The sequence below is a fragment of the Grus americana genome, chromosome 4, assembly GCF_028858705.1.
Source record: "Grus americana isolate bGruAme1 chromosome 4, bGruAme1.mat, whole genome shotgun sequence".
Taxonomy (NCBI): domain Eukaryota; kingdom Metazoa; phylum Chordata; class Aves; order Gruiformes; family Gruidae; genus Grus; species Grus americana.
In genome coordinates this window covers 13,129,875-13,149,096 of record NC_072855.1, presented here as the reverse complement: position 1 = coordinate 13,149,096, position 19,222 = coordinate 13,129,875, and the positions used below count along the sequence as shown (strand labels likewise).

The following is a 19,222-nucleotide window of genomic DNA, read 5'->3' as shown; positions in this document are numbered from 1 at the left end:
GGAGAGCCCGGCACGACCCTCGCTACCCCGCTGCGCGCGCGCGCGCAGGCACCCCGGCGTGGCTCCGCAGCCCGGCCCGCGCTGCTGGGCGGCAGGATCCAAGCCGCCCTCTGGGCGGAAGGATACGGGGAGGAGCCTGCGGCGCGGTCCGCCGGGGCGCTGAGTCCTGTTGCCGGGTGACGGAGCGGCCGGCCCCCCTCCCTCCCCGTGGCGCTGGGAGCCGCCGCTGCCGCCGCCGGTTTACGTAACGCCTCCCAGGGCAGGTCCCGGCTCCGTCCCGCCCGCCTCACTCGGGGACGGCAGCAGCGGGACGGAGTCCGCCGCCTCCTCTGGCTGCCAGAGGCCCCAGGGCCCCGCTCTGCGCCGCCACGGCAGGTAAATACCGGCCGCGGGCCCGGGGAGCAGAGGGAGGGCGGCTGTCGCCCTCCCCGTGGCAACGGGAGGACGGAGCCGGGAGGCGGCGGGCGCCCTCCCCCCGCCCTTCCTTCCCGCCGCTGCGCTGAGGGACGGGTGGGCTCGGCCCCCGGGGAGCGCCGGGCCGGCGGCTTGAGGCCCGGCCGAGGAGGCCCGCGCCGCCCCGCTCTCCCCTCCCCTCCCCTGCCCTCTCCGCTAACAGCCCGGGAAGAGGAGGAGTTGCGGGGCCGGGCCTGGCAGGCGCTGGGAGGACGGTTTCCCGGGATGGCGCGTCCCGCTTCTCGGCTGCGCCTGCCGCAGCGCGGCGGGAGCGTGCCGGGGAGGCCGGGGGGTAGGGCTGGGGGGAGAGGGGAGGAAGCGCGGCGACGGGAGGAGAGGGGCCGGGGAGGGGGTGACAGGGAGCGCGAGGGGCCGGGCGGGGGGGCTGGCTGCGGGCCGGCGGCGAGGCAGGGCTCGGGGGCGGGGCCGGGGGCCCGGCCGGGGTGCCCCGGTCCGAGCGCCTTGCCTGGGAGCTGAGCCCTCCCCGGCCCCCACCCCCCCGCGCTTCTCCATCCCGGCCCGGCCCCTGGGGTCCCAGCGCCAGGTGAGCGGCTTGCGCTGGAGGGAGGGAGGGAGGCGCCGGCCTGGAGCGGGAGCTGGGGCTCCTGTGCCTTCGGGCCGGGTCACGCCCGGGAGGAGAGGAGGAGGGAGAGTAAGGCGGCACCCAGCACCCACCCGTCGTCGGTGCCGGTCTGCGCCGATGTCACCCGGCGCGGTGGACGGGGCAACCGGAGGATGCGGTGCTTCGGGCCAGTGTAGCGAGAGCCTGAGTCGGGCAGCACCTTCCCGGCCCGGCCTGACCGTGAGGTTGAAGTGACAGGGCTTCCAGCACCCCCCGCCCCGGGCTACTGCCAGGCCTGGCCGGTGTGCGGGTACGGCTCACGCCGTGACCTTTCATCCTGGGCGTAATTGTACAAAGCGCAGGCAGCGGCTGCTGACCGGTGAAGGAGGAGCCGGGTCTGAATGCCTCGGGTTGGGGCAGATGGAAACCAGCATTGGCTTCGCTCCGGCGTTATGGGGTTACCCTGGAGCCGATCTGGTGGGACTCGCTCCCCTCTTCCCCCCCCCCCCCCCTTTCCAGCAGCATTGTCCTTTAGGGGCCTATTGAAGGCAAAAGGCGGATAGAAAGGCTAGGGCTGCTGCTGTTTCAGGAGGAGGAGCTGGGCTGATAGGAGACTGATGGGAGCCGCATCCTATGGCCGCTCGGAGTTGCGCGCCGCCTGGGCGGGCCCGGCAGGGCCGCAGCCTCTCGTAGGCAGTGGGCGGGGGGGGGGGGGGGGCGACGACACGACAAGGTTTGGCGAAGGTTACAGCTGAATGCAGAAGTGACACAAACTGACACTTCATTCCAGCAAACTCATTTCCATCTTCTCTTCGTGTCTTCTCTATTAAAAGTATACATTTATTAAGTCGTGTTATGAAACTTTGAGAAAAGCGAAAGTGCGGTGCTTTTTTTCTGTTTTGTCTTTGTTTTAATTACTCATTGCAGTACCTGATACTGATCTGAAGGGTGAAAATAGTATGATTTGCTTGTCCTTTCAAAGAAAAGACATTCCTATATTCCAGTGGTTTCTGTATATACATAATTTGGGTTGTAGTTTATAGGCCTGGGATCAGAGGACACTGTGGTATGGCTGGTTGATTTTCCTCATGCAAACCCTTTTAAATGTTTAGGTTTTTACCCTTCTGTTGCAACCCATATATTACTTATGTGCTCCTGGGATGAGGTGGGAATTGCAGATCAAATTTGGTTTCTTACCTGTGAAAAGTGAGCTTGTGATGTCAGATAATTGTGTAAAACAAACTACTTCACTGCAGTGCTGAAACCCCAAGTATTGCAGGCTTCTCACAATCCATGGGAGGCTGAAATTGACATTTTTCTTTATTGTTTAAGACAAAAATATGCCTTATAAAAGTAAATGACATGGAACTTGATTGTTACTTGACATGTAACTGTACAGATTTTATTTTGTACTAATCCTCCATCTGCTGTTTCTTGTCAGTATGGGTATGCTAAAATGGTAGGGTACCTCCCTTCCAATCAATAAAGCATGTTGTATAGGTATCAAAATCTTCTATTTTGATCATTGAGGTATTAAAGGGGATGTAGGTAACTTGAACAAAAGGAGTAGTACACTATATATTTATAGTGTTCTTCATTTTCAAACACTAAGAATTATAGGGGAAATCCTGATTTGTAGACTCCGTTGAAAGCATCAGCAGTTTAGATCCCCACCATATTCTGCTTAGCAGATATTCCCACACATACGGTCACAGAACTTCATCAGTTCATTTGTTTTGTGCACCGTGGGGGTGATGATTTTTGAGACCACAGAGTCTGCAAATTTGGTTTGGATATGTGACTGTCTAGCTTTTCTGCTCATCAGCAGGGGAATCAGAAGGAAAGGAAGGGCCAAACAGATTTATATGTGACGCAAGAGGAAACATTGGAGGCCTTGAACTTCTCTTGTTACCTTAATATGCTGATTTCACAGCCTGCATTCCCCACTGCTTTTGTTGGTGTTGCTATTCGTTATTCTTCCAAATAAGAGAAATTCCATATGGGGTAAAATGATGTCAGCATTTTCCTTTGCTCATTTGCTGTGCATTCTAGCAGGGATAGGGATAGATGAAGATCTAGATACTGCTCATAACTTCATTATTTGTCCTTCTTGAGAATCTTGTTTCTGAGTGAATAGGGGGACTAAAGGAAGCCGAGACATTGGTTTTATACTCAGCACAGGTGGATTTTCTGAGGAATTTCATTGGTTTTTAGTTGTAGTGCTATAGAGTCGTAATAGACTAGCTACTTAGCTAGAATCCTAGCAAAATCATCTATCAGTTTGCTGCTTCTTTAAGCTTTGTATAAAGAAGCATACAGAATTTTAATGATGGATGTTGAAAGTAGTATGTGTTAAATATTTTCTTTAAAGCCATCTAAATGTTAATGTGTTCAAAATAAGAAATTTGAGCTTCTGTGAGTGTAAGAGACCCTTATTTCTTGTTATTCCATTGCAGCTTGTTTTTCTTCTTTCTTTTCTTAAGACATGCATTTATAGCATAGGATTCATACCTGTCTGATGGACTGATAATGTGAAGCACCTAAAATTGTATAATGGTAATAACAACCAATAGCTAATAAGTAAAAATAGTAACTTATTACTATAAAAAGATGAGTAACAATGTCTGGTAAAGCAGAATGTCATGAAGACAGCAAGACTTAGAATCCCTGCAGGCTAAGCGAGGTAGCAGGAACTATTGTAGTTATCTGCACTGCTAGTGGAGCTTGGAATACAAATGATCTTCTAGAAGCTATTTAGTACGTTCTGTTTATTGGGATAGTTTCTTCTGTACTGTGGAACAGAGATTGGAATCCTTCATTTTAGTCCAAGAACAGTGACAGACTGGTTAGGTAATTTGTAAATGTAATTATAGAAACGAGTTGTTGTATTGTGTCCGTTCTCCCCAACCCCGCCCCAATAATTTTTTCCGAATAAAGTTAATCTCATGATACAAAATAAAAATGTTCAAATGAATATTTGAGTGCTAAGTTGCATTTTAATATACAGAAAAAAAAGAAAATGGGCTGATAGGAGGGAAAAGTATGTTTTTTTCATAATTTGGGAATAATTTACTGGATTTTTCTAGGCAGAAATACCAGGTAACTGCAGGACTGTCAGAGTGTTTTAGTAGAAAAAGATCTAGATGATCTAGTTATAATATTTTTACTAAAAAGCATCTTGTTCTACTTTCCTGAAAGTTAGTTGGGTGCATTTATAATGGATGCTGAGGGATTGAATGTGTATTTTATTGGGCCGCGGTGGTGGTTGAGGGGGTGGGGGGAAGGGTTGAGTAGTTTGAACATTCAGTACAAAGATTATTCTTTCACAGTCTTCTTACTAGAAGTTATTTCTCTAGCTTTCTTGGAAGCTACTGAGTAATTTTAATTTTTAATCTGCTATTTCCTTTATAATTTCACATGTAAGTGTTTGGATTTACCTGCATAAAACTACTCATTGATTATTTCTGCATCACCTACATTCTTTTCATAACTTAATTTCTATATGTTCACTTTGGTATCTGTCTTTCCAAGAGATTTATTTCTAAGGCAGTAGTGTGGAAACTTCAATTATAAAGGCTTTAAATTAATTTTTCACTGTTGTGATATTATATGTAATAAATTAATTATATCCTGCTAAGTTTGTGCATAGTCTGTGCTCAGACTTGCTATAACAATCTTCATTTTTAATATAATTTGAGGAGTGTTTAAATTTCTCTTTTTTACTCTGTTGAGGAGGAAGTTTCAAATATGTGGTCCATGCTGAATTCACTTACGTCTATAACTTTCTAGGCCTTATTCTACAAAGGATTGCATGTGAAAATTTATACTCTGTGCAAAAAACTTGTTACTAAATAAATATGAATTGTAGCAGGTATGAAATATGGCTAGTTTTGTGTTCTTTTTGTAACTTTAAAAAATCTTCCCCTAGTTACTATTAAACGTATATACGGAACAAGGTCTGCTGCATAGAACGCTCGACTGTGATTGAAGAGGCCTGCCGTTTTCTATCAGCTCTGTCACTGATTGAATTCAAGCAAATTGTTTCATCTTAATGTGCCTGTGTTTAAGATACTGTATGGAAAGGAGGAGCTGTTATGCCTTTTGTATGTTATTAAATTGTGTGAGTGTGGGGGTTTTGTTGGTTTTATGGATTGGTTAGATGGAAGAATTGGTTATGGAAGAATTCTGAAGGAAGTCATAGTTGCATTGCAGAAGAGGTTTGGCATATATGAACTACGGAAGAAAGTACAGAGGAAGATAAGAGAGTAAGAGACTAGGGGTAGCTGAACGCCAGAAAAAATAAAGCAAATTTTCATAAGATGGCATAGTTTTAACATCAGAACAGCAGAGTTGAATTGCAAGATATACTCTGCAAGGTTATTCCAGGTACTGTTAGCTTAGTCAGGACTTAGATTGAGAGAATCTTCAACAGTAAAGTGGGAAAATGTGCTAAAACATACACAGAGTGATTAAGGAAATTATTTTGGTCATTTAGCATGTGTTGTATGTGCTTTTTAAGAAAATAAAGCCTAAAGAAAAAAAGACTGCTTGAAGCCTCGCTAATGAAGAAATCAGTAATGTGTATTGCTGCCATTGGATGAGTAATTAATTCTCACTAAATCCTTGTGACACTGTAATCTGTTATTACAAACTTGAAACAAATTTGAAGACTCTGTGGTGGAGTGGGAGTGCAACACTAAAACACTGCATTGAATTTAAGATGCTGGAGTATCTTGAAAGAAACGGAGCCAGCTTCCAGTGATTTGTCTGATTGATAACTTCACTTATGAACTTAAGGAAAAACTTTTACTATTTCATGATACTTTAATTCTGCTGGCTGAAGATTTTGAGCTAATGACTGTTACTAATTAGCTAAAGGTTGCTGTTGAGTGACTTCCTATTCTTCTGGTTCGGTCTTCTGGGGTAGAAGTTCACTGCTGCTTAACTGACGATTGCACTTAACAGTGAAACTGAATTACCTATAGTAATTTTTGTTTTATTGAAGTTTTTATAGCTGCTTTGCTGGAAGTAACGTTGAATTGTGTGGCGTGACACAAGAATTTTAAAATATTTCTGGAAGTCTAGATATTAGTGTAATTTTCATATTTATATAGATCATTTTTTCACCAGCTTCTCTGAACAGGATATCTTATCAGCTTGAGAAGAAACCTCAGAGTTCCAGTTTTTAGTAACTTTGTTCTTGAGTTGTGAAAGAAATGCCTTGGTTAACAGTAGAGTAACTTCCTTGAAGAGAAGTAATATAATGCTGACCTATTGTTTTTGTAAGAGGTTTTCTGGTGGTGGTAGTTAAATATTTTACATTTTAGTAAAATAAGATTTCTGACTGTTATTTGAAGTAGCAAACAGCAAATTTATTATTTGAAGAGCAATATTAACCTGTCCTACCTGTTTCAGTTTGTAAACTGTTTTTTTTAAATAAGCAATAGCATTTTTAAACCATGTACTTAATCATAAAAGTGGAGATATGATATGGCAACAAAGAAAAAGAAGAAAAAGTAGTTTTCCTGACGGTCTTACAACAAGCTGAACAAACAACGCCTGTGCAAATACACTCAAATGCTAAAATACATGTTATTTCATGTGAACTGTTACCTGCTCAAAATTGCAGTCTGCTACTTCTGATCTCAATTTCATAAATATATAGAATAGCATTTACTAACATTTTGGATGAAAAATTAGAGGTGGTAGAAGTGCAGGAGGAAAACATTTGAAGCAATTTCCTTTGTAGATCTGCCATATTTTCTTTCCTGCAAAGTTGCTATCTTCTCTGCTGGTTAAGTCGTAGGGCTTGCAAATTCAACTTGTCAGAACTCTTTGCAATTACCGAGCCTCTTGTGGCCGACACATATTGTACATTTTTACATAGTTGTTAATGAAAATGTTGTCTGTACGTGACTTCAGCTGAATTTATGATAACATCCTTTTTTATGAAAAGAGCTGTTGAAAAGACTGTATAGTTAGGCAATAGTTACATTTTTAAACCTTTCATGAGGCTGTTTTAAGCTCTTTCAAAAGTAGTAATTAACTCCTTGAATTGCAGACCAAGTATAGAAAACTTCAGTAGTAAGCATTCAGAGAAGACATTAATACAAATTAAAGAAGTTAATAAAGTAAAATGTATCATGTGATCATTAACTAGTTAGAAGTTTATATACATCTGGAATATTAATTTTGGAAGTATAAATAGCTGGAGAAATACCATAGCCTTTAAATGAGCGGTGGTTATTGGAACTTTGGAATTCATAATTCATTTTCCTTTCCCTCCCCAACTGAAAGATGCAATGTAAGCCTAAGAATAAATTGTATGTTAATTGAAATAAATCCTATATGGTTGCACTAAAAGAGTGGCCACTGGGTTACTTGGTGCTATGGTAGCGTTCCAGTGATCCAACTGAATATTTTATCAGGTGGCCCCACTGGTGGCCTGGGGGATGATTCCTTCTGGTGGCTGCCTGTGCCTCGGAGGAGGCTGGTAATGCCTGCTGGGGCACACTGGTCTCTGCGTCTACACACTGCGTCTACACACTGCGACCTTACAAAACTGGAAGAAAGTCTGTTTTAATGGACACACACATAACTTGGTGCTCAGGCCTCCAAGCTATTACCGTCCTGCTTGAGAAAGGAGTTCAAACACAGGCAATAGCTGTTATAACAGGTAGTTTGAACTGCTCTAAAAGTTGAGTAAATCAAAGCCATCAGGAGGGCAGGAAGAAGAGTGATCAAAATAGTCAAGTGCATGTATCTTATCTTTCTGTTACTTGACTTCATCCTCTGTTGGGTTGTTAAGCCCCGCGTATATTGTAGGTGGTAGAAAGGCTAGTAAATATAGTGAGATACAAGTACTAGAAGGCTTACAGAGTTTACATGCCGAAAGTCCTGAAGATAAACATCTCGGTGAGCTTAAAATCTGCGCATCCTTTGTGATCTTAGTTATATTTGGTTTTGGTTTTTATTAGCTCCATTTATGTTTCCTTAAACCTGAGAAAGAGTTACTGAAGTATGATGATGGTAATCAACGATGTGTGGTCCGTTGCTTGTGTACGTAGTAAAAGATACAGCTTTTGATAAATAGTGTCTCTGTGAAGATTCTCATGAGACTGAACAAAAAAGGAGTGTCTCCTCCTTGAAGTTACAGCTAGACGGGTATTTCTCTCCAGGATCTCCCAGGCCCTGTAGCAGTTCATTCAGGCAGTCCCTGTGTGTAATAGACTTGAGGTAAACAGGCGAGAGCAAGATGTTTGTCACTGGCTTTGCTCTGGTATGCTGATAAGATCTACAATTTTAGTAGATCTTTAGTAGATTGAAAAGATGAAATCATACCAATGTCTTCAATGGTAAAAAGAAACGTTACAGAACAGTCTGAAACCTGATGTTGGTAATAGTGAAATTACACTGATGGTGGGGAAGTACTGTAAAGTATGAGCTGAGGCAGCGTCAACTTTTTTGAGGTGTACATACGCTGCCTTCTGCATTAGCACTCACTGTTTCTCTTGGGTTCTCTACGCTTCAATGATCCATAATGTTCTAGGCTAGTTACAGTGCCTCACAACGCTTGCCTCTCTCTTACCCAACTGGAAGCAACCTGTAATTTCTTTGTCATCTTCAGGCTGCTGTTGTGCTAGCATTCTGTTTGTTTTGAGGCTGAATCTGCTGAATGATGTAAGTACGGGGTACAGTTTCATGGGTCAGTAGGGAATTTCTGTAAAAATGTTGGAAGTACGTATCATATCTGTTGAAGTACCTAGACTGGCTTCCACGTTTCATGTTCCAAAGAGTAATGACGGTCTGAAAGACCTGCATCTGAATTAGCTAAAATGAACTCTGAACTCTGCCTTCCTGAGTTCTTGTTAAACTTAAGTGGATCTAACAGTAGGCCGCTGCTGAAAGGGGCAACGCCACCTCCTTTCTTATGCCAGATGCAGACGTTTTGTGACAATGGAGTGAGTTGGTTGCTTATTTGTATTTTTTAAAGACTGGCCCATCAAAAATGATTTTTTTTCCATTTAAAACAAACTGATCCAGTTCGTCCTTGCAACCACCCAGCAGATGGGTTAAGTACGAGGACGAAAGGATGAGAATGCCAGGAAGGGACGGTGGGAGAAACAGTAGAGCATTCTCTCTTGGTGGCAGTGTGCAGTTGCAGTGCAGTTTGTGTTATGCTGGCTAGCCCTTGAGTTGTCAGCCACACAGGTTTCTCTTGTCAAGATGCTGCTGCTGGTGTCATTCTCTTGAAAGTTAATTACTGCTGGTATTAAAAAGCGTCACTTTGTGTTTTCACAAACTGGTACTTGTGCTGGCAATGGAAGAAATTGCTTCAAATTTTGTCAGTTAAATGCAGCATTGTTTTAGGTTCATTTTTAATGTGAAAAATATTTACTTAAATTCCTTGTCATTAGATGCCAATTTCTATTTTTAAACTTATAAAAAATGACTGTATTTCTAAGTTATATGTGTACATTTTTCTTTTTTTTTGGATAGATTTAAAAAAATGTAGTCTCATTTAAACAGAGGAGTAAAATATAGTTCAAGCACCAGTTTTGAGCAAGCTCGAAATTTAGTTCAAAATCCAGTTTAGACAGTAACAAACTAAACTGGAAAAATTTTTCTCATGGCAGTTTATGTTCATTGTTTTTTAAGAATAGAATAGAGTTATTAGGACTGGTATTAGTAGCTAGATAACCTTGTTTGGACAAATTTTTACAAATATAATGTAAATGTCATTGTTAATGACAGCTGAGCATTTGAAATTAGTGAAGCAGTATTTCACTCCTCTAGATTCAGACAGTCTATAAACATCTTTCAATTTATTAAATCTGATCAATGTTCAAAGTTAAAATTAACACTGAAATTTTTGGAGACATAATAGTTTGGGTTGGGGAAGCGCAGGTTACAGATATGCTGTACCACTTATCTGGTACAACTGCACAAGAAACTGTGGTACCAGAAACTGTTTTATTTGTCAGGTTTTATTTTGTCAGAAATGTTCTGAGCCCCCTTATGTTTATTGAAATGGAAGTGGTGGCTATGTGCTGCATAATGAAGTGCTTGCTCTTAATATTGAGCCTTGACCTCCTGAAACAGTTTCCTGAGTGATGCTATGAAATAATACTTCCACCCTGAAGGTAAAATTTGCTTAATAAATTATCAAGTCACCTATTAAACCATGATCTGCAAAACTTACCAACTATTAGGACTTACTAAATTTTTAAGTCATATTACATGTAGTGAAGAACTACTTCCTAGATGTCCACTATGTAGATATGCTTCTTACAAGTCTGCTATGTGTGATAGGAACCCTTTCAAAAGGGTCAGTTTTTAAAAACGCTTTTAGACCTTCTTACAGGTCTATAAAGTGATGAAGTTTTGGTACGTGGTGGGCATAGCATGCTGTGACTATTCGCAGTGTTTAGAGGTTTTGCTGCTAGGTTGTGTTTTTTCCTCTTCCCATCTTGCCTTTTTTTTCGAACTTACAAATTGTATGTTTTCCAGCTTATATGACATATGTTTTGACGAAATAGAGAATATTCAGATTACTGAGGTTGTGGGGTCTTGGATATGCAGCTAAACCCTGAGTGTAGGTACCTCACCTGCTAATTCTGCAGTCCATTAACAGTTGTTTCCTATAGCTGTTTTTGCTCAAACGCAGGATTGACATTCTGACATCTTGTAACAAAATTCATGTATTTTAATAATGTGCAGCTCTGTGAGTGGATCAGCTAATTGAACTCCTCCAGCTACTTTTTTTTGAAGTGTTGTTCTTGTATTATGGCGAACATGAATGTTTTATAAGAACAGCTGTACTGGTTCAGAAAAAGGCTTTGTCAAATCCCGTACTTGTCTGCAACAGCATCTGTATGTGAGCTGTTAGGGACAAAAAAGAACAGGAAGAGTATATGTGATACCTCTCCTGAATGCTCCCTCAGCCTCACACTATTTTCAGTCCAGGGGATTTCCTAAGCCTGATGTGGTTTGTCTAGATGGAAACTCTCAAGGGATCTCTCTTGTTCAATTTCCTTTGAAGCCCATGTAGTTTTTTGTTTGGTGGGTTGGTGGTTGTTTTTTTTTTTAGGAGTCCTCAGCATCTTTTGGCAGGTAATTCCTAGTACTTGTGTGAAGTTTTGCATATAGCTCTTGCTAATTCATTGGTACTTTCTATTAAAGAAATACATTGAACAGTCAATCTTTACCTATGGAGGGGCATGTTGTCTTTGATATTATAGGACCAGGGTTGTGTCTTATGTACAATATGCATGCAAAACCTTCATTCACTGACACAAAGATGACTTTAGTTTTGTTCTGTGATTTGCTCTTCCGACTACTGCTGGGTTTGAGCTTACAGTTTCATGAAATATCTAACATACTACTTAGGAAATAGATGCTGGGATTAATAGCTCACAACTCATTGCTCTATGTATTAATAACATGAGGTTATTATTCCTCCTCTGTCTCATTTCAAGTTTAGCATAGAATCATAGAATGGTTTGGGTTGGAAGGGACCTTAAGGATCATCTAGTTCCAACCCCCCTGCCATGGGCAGGGATACCTTCCACTAGACCACATTGCCCAAAGCCCCATCCAACCTGGCCTTAAACACTTCCAGGGCCTCCACGACCTCTCTGGGCAACCTGTTCCAGTGCCTCACCACTCTAACAGTAAAGAATTTCTTTCTAACATCTAATCTAAATCAACCCTCCTTCAGCTTAAACCCATTACCCCTTGTCCTGTCACTACACTCCCTGACAAACAGTCCCTCACCATCTTTCCTGTGGGCCCCTTTAGGTACTGGAAGGCCGCAATAAGATCTCCCCGGAGCCTTCTTTTCTCCAGGCTGAACAACCCCAACTCTCTCAGCCTGTCCTCATAGGAGAGGTGCTCCAGCCCTCTGATCAGCTTCGCGGCCCTCCTCTGGACTCGCTGCAACAGCTCCATGTCTCTCCTGTACTGGGGCCCCCAGAGCTGGACGCGGTACTCCAGGTGGGGTCTCACAAGAGCGGAGCAGAGGAGCAGGATCACCTCCCTTGACCTGCTGGTCACGCCTCTTTTGATGCAGCCCAGGACACGGTTGGCTTTCTGGGCTGCAAGCGCACACTGCCGGCACATGTTGAGCTTCTCATCAATCAACACCCCCAAGTCCTTCTCCTCGGGGACGCTTTCAATCCATTCCTCGCCCAGCCTATAGTTGTGCTTGGGATTGCGCCGACCCACGTGCAGGACCTTGCACTTGGCCTTGTTGAACTTCGTGCGGTTCGCACGAATCATGCTGAATTTTGTTGGCCCTTTTATTGCCCAGTCCAGTTTCATAAAGTCCTTCTGCATTTTTTTCAGTTATTTTGTATTCACTATCCCTGATAGCTTGCTGCTGTTTGGTAGCTTCTTAACTGTGTTGCCCATCCTATCTTCCAGGTCACGTACAAATTTGTTAAGCAATGCAGGTGCCAGTGCAGAATCCTACAGAATTGTGCTCATGACTCCCCTGGTGTCATCTTGGTTATATCACTGTTTTTCTTGTTTGCTAACCTAAGTAAATGAGGCTTATATGGTAGCTCTTGAATTCTCTGAGTAATTCGATTAAGCTTTTATCCAGGATTAGCAGCTTCAGATTTTCATTTGGATAAGTGTTATGAAAATAAGCTTGCAGATTTACAAGAAAAAAAAAATTGTGCAGTAACGCACACAGACTGGTTTCTGTCCCCTCTGTAGGTTCTCTGACTTGGCTGAGTTACACTAGAACCATAGCATTAGCCCAGCTTTGTTAGACATCAATGGTAAAACATATATCCGTTACAAATGAGATTGTATCACTTTTGCACTTCCCGATAATACTTCTTAAAAAAGGATGTATACGTATATCTAAAAGTTAATTCACAGAGCTGCTTTTATGCTTCCAACCACTTTTAGTGTTCCTTCCTTTGATTCCAGCCAAGTGTTTTAATCTGTATTTCTCATGGCACAGCAATGCTTCTGAAGCTTTGTGGCAGAAATTGTCTGAACTGAGACAGAGGGAGAGGTTTGTTTATAGCATAGGCATTATCAAGTTTTTTGTTTTATGATAGTGTTTCAGTGCCTTGGTCATGAATCAGGTCCCTGCTCTGCTGGTTGTTGTACAATAATGTCAAACATCACCAACACATAAAAAAACTGTCCTTGCTCTGAAGACTATACAGCCAAATTTCTTGATTATTGAGGAATGCAATTAAAAAAATAAATTCTGAATTCACATGTCTTTTAAATGCCATGTGAAATTTATTAAGGACACAGATTCCATTGTTCACTAGATTCTAAATAGGCTTTGTTTCTGGGCTTTGACAGTGCCCTTCTCAGTGTGTGGCCGTTTGGTTTGTATGTTAAGGATATGCTGAGATTTTTCACTGAAAGAAACAAAAGAAATAATGGTAAAATTGCTGATTCCTCCATAATATATAAGAACGGTTTTGGACTTCTATTACCATCATATGATGTGACCATGCTCTTGATTATCATTCTTCTAGAGGGGACTGAAATTTATTGAAATGGATATGTGATTTCAGTGTGTTATTGACCAAACTTGATAAAATTTTCACTTTGATTTATAGTAATTAGGATTTGCGTATTTTTGCTATATGTAGTTGTCAGGGAGAGGAAGGATTGTTTGCTTCCAATACAACCATTCTGGGAGAAAATACTACTTCTGAAAAACTTTGTCCTGGTTAAAAAATGTGGATGCTTGTATCTGCATTAAAAAAAAAAAAAAGAAAGTGAGAATTCTATAATCTTTTGGTTTTCTCCATGCATCGAAAAATTGTCATGCATTGTCAAAGACCATAGTGGGGAAAAAAAACTTTTGAAAATAAGTTGTTAATTGTAAGCTATGTAGTGTACTGGCATATTTCACAGAGTAATAGAGGAAACTTTGCATAAAACAGCAGTTATGACTTAACTATTGTGTGAGAATATGTTTGGTCTAATTGTTAACATCTAGCAGTAGGCAGAATGAAGCACTGGAAACACAAATGGGAATGGGAGGAAGGAAAAAGGTAGCATTTGTAGCTGTAAGTAAGAGATCAACTTCTCTGTAGTAGATGTATCAACGTGTGTAAAGAGTAACTTCGAGGCTTGAGAGACTTTATTTGCAGATTATATAAAAAAATAATATATTAGTTTTCAACTTCCTTTAATATGTAGATCCTGTAATTTTTTTTCCATTAACAGTATAGAGCCTAGTGTAGCAAATTTAAGCCTGCAGACAATTTGTGTCCTTTTTAAGTTACCTTTTTATGATCTCCAAGAAATAGTCTGTGAACCTTTAGTTTACCTGAAAGGACAGTAGTAAGTGGTATGGTTTTTACTCTCCTATTCCAATGCTTTCTGTTATTTTAAGACTTGATACTAGGTATATCTTTAAGAAAGCTTGAAAGCTTGTTAAAGCATTAAGTCTACTTATTTTATTTCATTTACAAAAAATGTTTGTTCAGAACCTTGCTGTATGGATACATAATTTTCAGAGACCTCTTGGTGCTGATAAAATATAGATAAGGTTACCTTAGATTAATTCATTGAGTTTTGTGATTTGGCTTTGGTCACTGTTTTTCAAGATTAGAAACAATTGGGGAAAAAGGCCTTACTTTTAAGGTCCTTAGAAGAACTTTTTTGTATGAAAGGGAATTAAGGAGAAAGAAAAAAAAACTGTTAAAGACATGGAAGTGTCTTGCCTGGCATGAGCTTTTAACCAGTCTACACTTTCTGTTTGTAATCTGATAAGAACAGTTACATATGCTAGCACATTCTTGATGGGCTTGTATCAAGTTTCACTGAAGAGTGATTTTGTTACACCTTTCTTTGACTGCACTCTTTGGTAATCTTAGTGTAATTTTACAGTATAATGCTGTACTGCTGTAGACACAACTATCACAAGAAGGTGTTTATGTGGCTATCATTACTGTATTACCAAGATACTCTTTATACATTTTTCCTATTTTTTAAAAAAATATTTTATGTATTTCTTACGACAATACTTATATTCAATTTCACTAGTATTAGTGAAGACTAATATTATTTGTCTTCAAGAAAGATTATTTACCATGCAAGAACAACCCTGTTGTAGGGAACGGACCTGAAGTATTCCAGCTTCAGTTTCTGCACCGTTGATCCTCCTCCCTGTTTCTTGCTGTAGGTTATTTAAAGTTGTTGCTTTTCCATAACTAGATTTCAGGAGACTAAAACTCAGTTATTGTCTTCTGCTGTCTGTTTTAGTTCAAAAGAATGTTTAGTGACCACCACGCTGAGTAGAATTTTGAGAGAGAGGTATCTATTCTAAGGTAGTCTAAGTTGTAAAAGCCAAGTGTTTACACAATATTGTACTCTCATTCCTTTACGAGACACTTCATAAATTCACTTTTGTGCCTATAGTTGTTAAGCTGTTGACAGCTTATCTAATGGTGACCTTGTTAAGGTCATTGATTAGTATTAGAAAAAATGAAGGTTACTTAAAAGGAAAAATTCAACTGGAAAATAGATTAAGTAGAAATTCTTTTAAAAGAATTGCATTATATATTTTTTGCTTTAGTATTTGTAAGTAATCAGTAGTTTTTCACAAACTGTCAATAGAGGTGTATAAATTTTTATTTGGTAATTCTCATTATAAGGCATGTCCCTCCATATTTTGTAGCTGGAAATTGAGAATTCTTTCCAACTTGGTAGTTAAAATAACTAGCCTTGCACTAATTACTTAGGCTGTATTGTAGTCTCCTTGTTCAGATTAGTTGTGGTCATTGTGAGGATGGAGAAAGTTATTTTGAACCAGACAGTGTGAAAAAAAAAAGGCATAACTTATTTGTCAGAAAATGTTAGCTCTAAAATCGAGCTTCACATCCATTAGCAGAAATGTTCATTATTTGAGTGATTTGTATTAATTTGATATGGAAAGCCTCTCTGTAGTATTGGGATGGGAAAATACTCGGTTTGCATGAGATTTTGTTAATTCTAAAACATAATGGAAATACGTTTAAGACTTTCTGTAAAACAAACTTGAGACAGTTATAAAATGAAAACTCTCAAATATTATTTCAGAATTTTATTCAAATTTCCAGTTTTTATATCATGTATATATTTTGAAATGTAAAATAATGTTAACATCTAATCTAAATCTACCGTCTTTCAGTTTTAAAAGCATTCCCCTTTGTCCTGTCACTACAGGCCCTCGTAAAGTCTGTCCCCATCTTTCTTATAAGCCCCCTTTAAGTATTGAAAGGCTGCAACAAACTCTTCCTGGAGCATTCTCTTGTCCAGGCTGAACAACCCCTTTCTTCATCGGAGAGGTATTCCATCCCTCTGACTTTCGTGGCCCTCCTCTGGATCTGCTCTAACAGGTCCATGTCTGTCTTGTACTGGGGACCCCAGAGCTGGATGCAGTACTCCAGGTGGGATCTCACAAGAGCAGAGTAGAGGAGGGAAAATCTCTTCCCTCAACGTGCTGGCCATGTTTGTTTTTATGCAGCACAGGATACAATTGGCTTTCTGGGCTGCAAGCTCTGCTCATGTTCAATTTTTCATCTACCGGTTTACCCAAGTACTGCTCTGCTGGGCTGCTCTCAATCCATTCATCCCCCAATCTGAATTGATACTGGGGATTGCCCCGACCCATGTGCAGGACCTTTCACTTGGCCTTGTTGAACTTCAGTTCACACGGGCCCATTCCTCAAGCCTGTCAAGGTCCCTCTGGACAGCATCCCTTCCCTCAAGTAAATCAATTGCACCACTCAACTCGGTGTCACCTGCAAACTTTCTGAGGGTGCACTCAATCCCACTGTCTTATGTCACTGATGAAAATATCAAATAGTATTGGTCTCAGTGTGGACTTTAGAGGGACCCCAGTCATGACGGGTTTCCACTTGGACGTTGAGCCATTGACTGTAACTCTTTGGACATGAGTATCCAGCCAATTCCTTATCCATCTAATAGTCCACCCATCAAATGGATGGATATCTCTCTAGTTTAGCAACAAGGATGTTGTGTGGGACTGTGTCAAAGGCCTTACAGAATTCTAGGTAGGTGATAACTGTCCTTGTCCACTGATGCAGTTGCTTTTGATTGAAATAACTCAGTTTCCAGAAGCCCATTGCTTTGCTATACTGGATACTCGAAACCTTCAATGAAAAATGTGATCACCTTAACCAAGCTCTCTCCATCCTGCCTCTTTTGACTGTTTTTGATGGTATCTTTGCAAACCAAAGACTACTCGGAATGTGTGTTTATTATCCCTCTCCATTCTCTGCACACTTTGTAAAAGTAAAGATTATGGGTAGATGGGAAACCTGCTGAATTAGAATGAACAAATTTCTCATTGAGAGAATTTTTTCCCTGATTTTCCTCCCCATCCACCCTTTCATAATTCCCCTTTCCAGTGGAACTTTCTGTCAAATCTGTCAAAAAGTAGTTGATTTCCTGAACATTCAGGTAGATCTGCTCCGTGGCTCAAAAAAGACAAATCAAGGCTTTCAGTTTTCCCAGATCTTTGAAACATGGGGTTTGGGAGTCTGACTGGGATTGTGGCATTGACTTAGGGAGGGTGTTCATTACATGCTGTGATGTTGAGCACCAAGAGGAGAAGGACAAAATACATGTTTGAGTGAAATGTTGTTCTTCAACAATTAAGAGAATATGGACTGCTTAACAGTTTGGACTTGTGGATTTGATTTGGAGTATCTTGGTCACAATATTAGACTTTTCTCATACTTTCTGTTCTCTAATTATGTGATGAAAGCAGTAACCTCCAGGCCCTTTGCAGGATGTTTCTACCTACTGTTATTTGTGCTTACTTATGAGATTCTGACTAATACAAACATGTTACTGACAAAGATTGAATACTTTTGCATTACCTACTTTCTCAAAATGAACATTGCCATCAGAGAAGTAAGGTGACTTTAGCTTAGGTGTAGAGTTTTGTCAACTCTGTAGCAACTGATTATAATGGGTTTCTTTTTGATGATGTCGCAATTGACTCACTAAAGATCTGGAATATACAGTTATACCTGGGTGGTGATGTAAAGAAAGCTCCTAAAGAAACTAGGAGCTTTGTGGATATAGGTGTCAGCTGTAAGGTCATCTTTCAATTTTATTTGGCCACAAAACATGCTGCCCACATGAAATGCTGCACACAGTATATAGTTTAGATAGTTATATTAGGTGATGTCTTTTGAGTGTGTTGATCATTTTGCGGTGGGGTTGAAACAAACCAGTAGATTTTGCTTAGATCCTTTAGTCTTTGTTTCCTTTCAGTGAAGGGATATTTTCTGCTAGGATTTGAGCATTGTTTTCTCCTCCTGAGAAGCTAGAGAGGAGAGAGAAGGCCTACACAAATGCCTGATTGGCATGTAGCTGATTTGCAGACCGGTCCAAAAATGCCTTTTTTTGGACTGACTTCTTCTAGGTTAGAGGGCAGAATGCCTACGTGTGTGGCGCTTGCACCTTACTTACTGAGATTGATTTGGGACTGTGGGTCACATAAATCTTAAAATGCTTTGTCTATTTTAGGATATGGTTTAGAGTTTAAGCTCTCAGGTAAGACTGGTATATGCTTTCTGTAAAGAGGGTTAAATGTTAATTCTGACACTGATAAATTATGTTCTGCTCAAATTTTTTAACTTATTCCAGAGATTTATATTTTTATGATGACAGATTTTTGGATGATAAAATGATTTGCTGTCCTGAGGCAAGCAAATATTGAAACTAAAAAAAAACCAAACCCAAAACCCAGGCCTGAAGATAGCAACTATTTAGTGGTAGGATTTATGAAACTCCTGGCGAGATGAATTTCATAAATTCAGTGTTTTATAAACATGATACTTTTTTTCTATTCCAGAAATAGAAATCGATGCAAAACAGTAAGATTATATTGTCTTCTAGTGATGCAAAATATACAGTCAGTCTTTATGCAAACTAACATAGATTGTGTTGGGTTTTTTAATGAGTGGGGTTTTTTCAGCTGATAGTGAAAGTAATAAAATCTCAACTTTCCCATAAAGCTAGGTCAAACATACATTTCAATCAATGGATTAGTTGTGAAGTCTTTGATGAAAGAGTCTCTCTTCCTGCATTAAAAAGTACCTTTTCTAAAAGTCACCTTTAAACTTGGAATAATTCCTGTTCAAAATGTCTTCAAAATGACTCTGAATAGGCGTACTGTATATGTGGATTAAGCAGTGTGTAAAT

General features: G+C 40.6%; 1 protein-coding gene across 5 annotated transcripts in view; it reads left to right on the top strand.

The window, feature by feature from the left end:
* The first annotated feature begins 55 nt into the window (after positions 1 to 55).
* Positions 56 to 19,222, top strand: part of KIAA0232 (KIAA0232 ortholog) — a 70,090-nt gene continuing 50,923 nt past the window's right edge. For 4 of the 5 annotated variants that reach the window (XM_054823222.1, XM_054823220.1, XM_054823217.1 and 1 more), the window contains exon 1: positions 56 to 375. The gene's annotated coding sequence lies outside the window, so the exon portion shown is untranslated. The remainder of the gene's footprint in view (positions 376 to 19,222) is intronic. The other variant, XM_054823221.1, reaches the window with a different exon arrangement.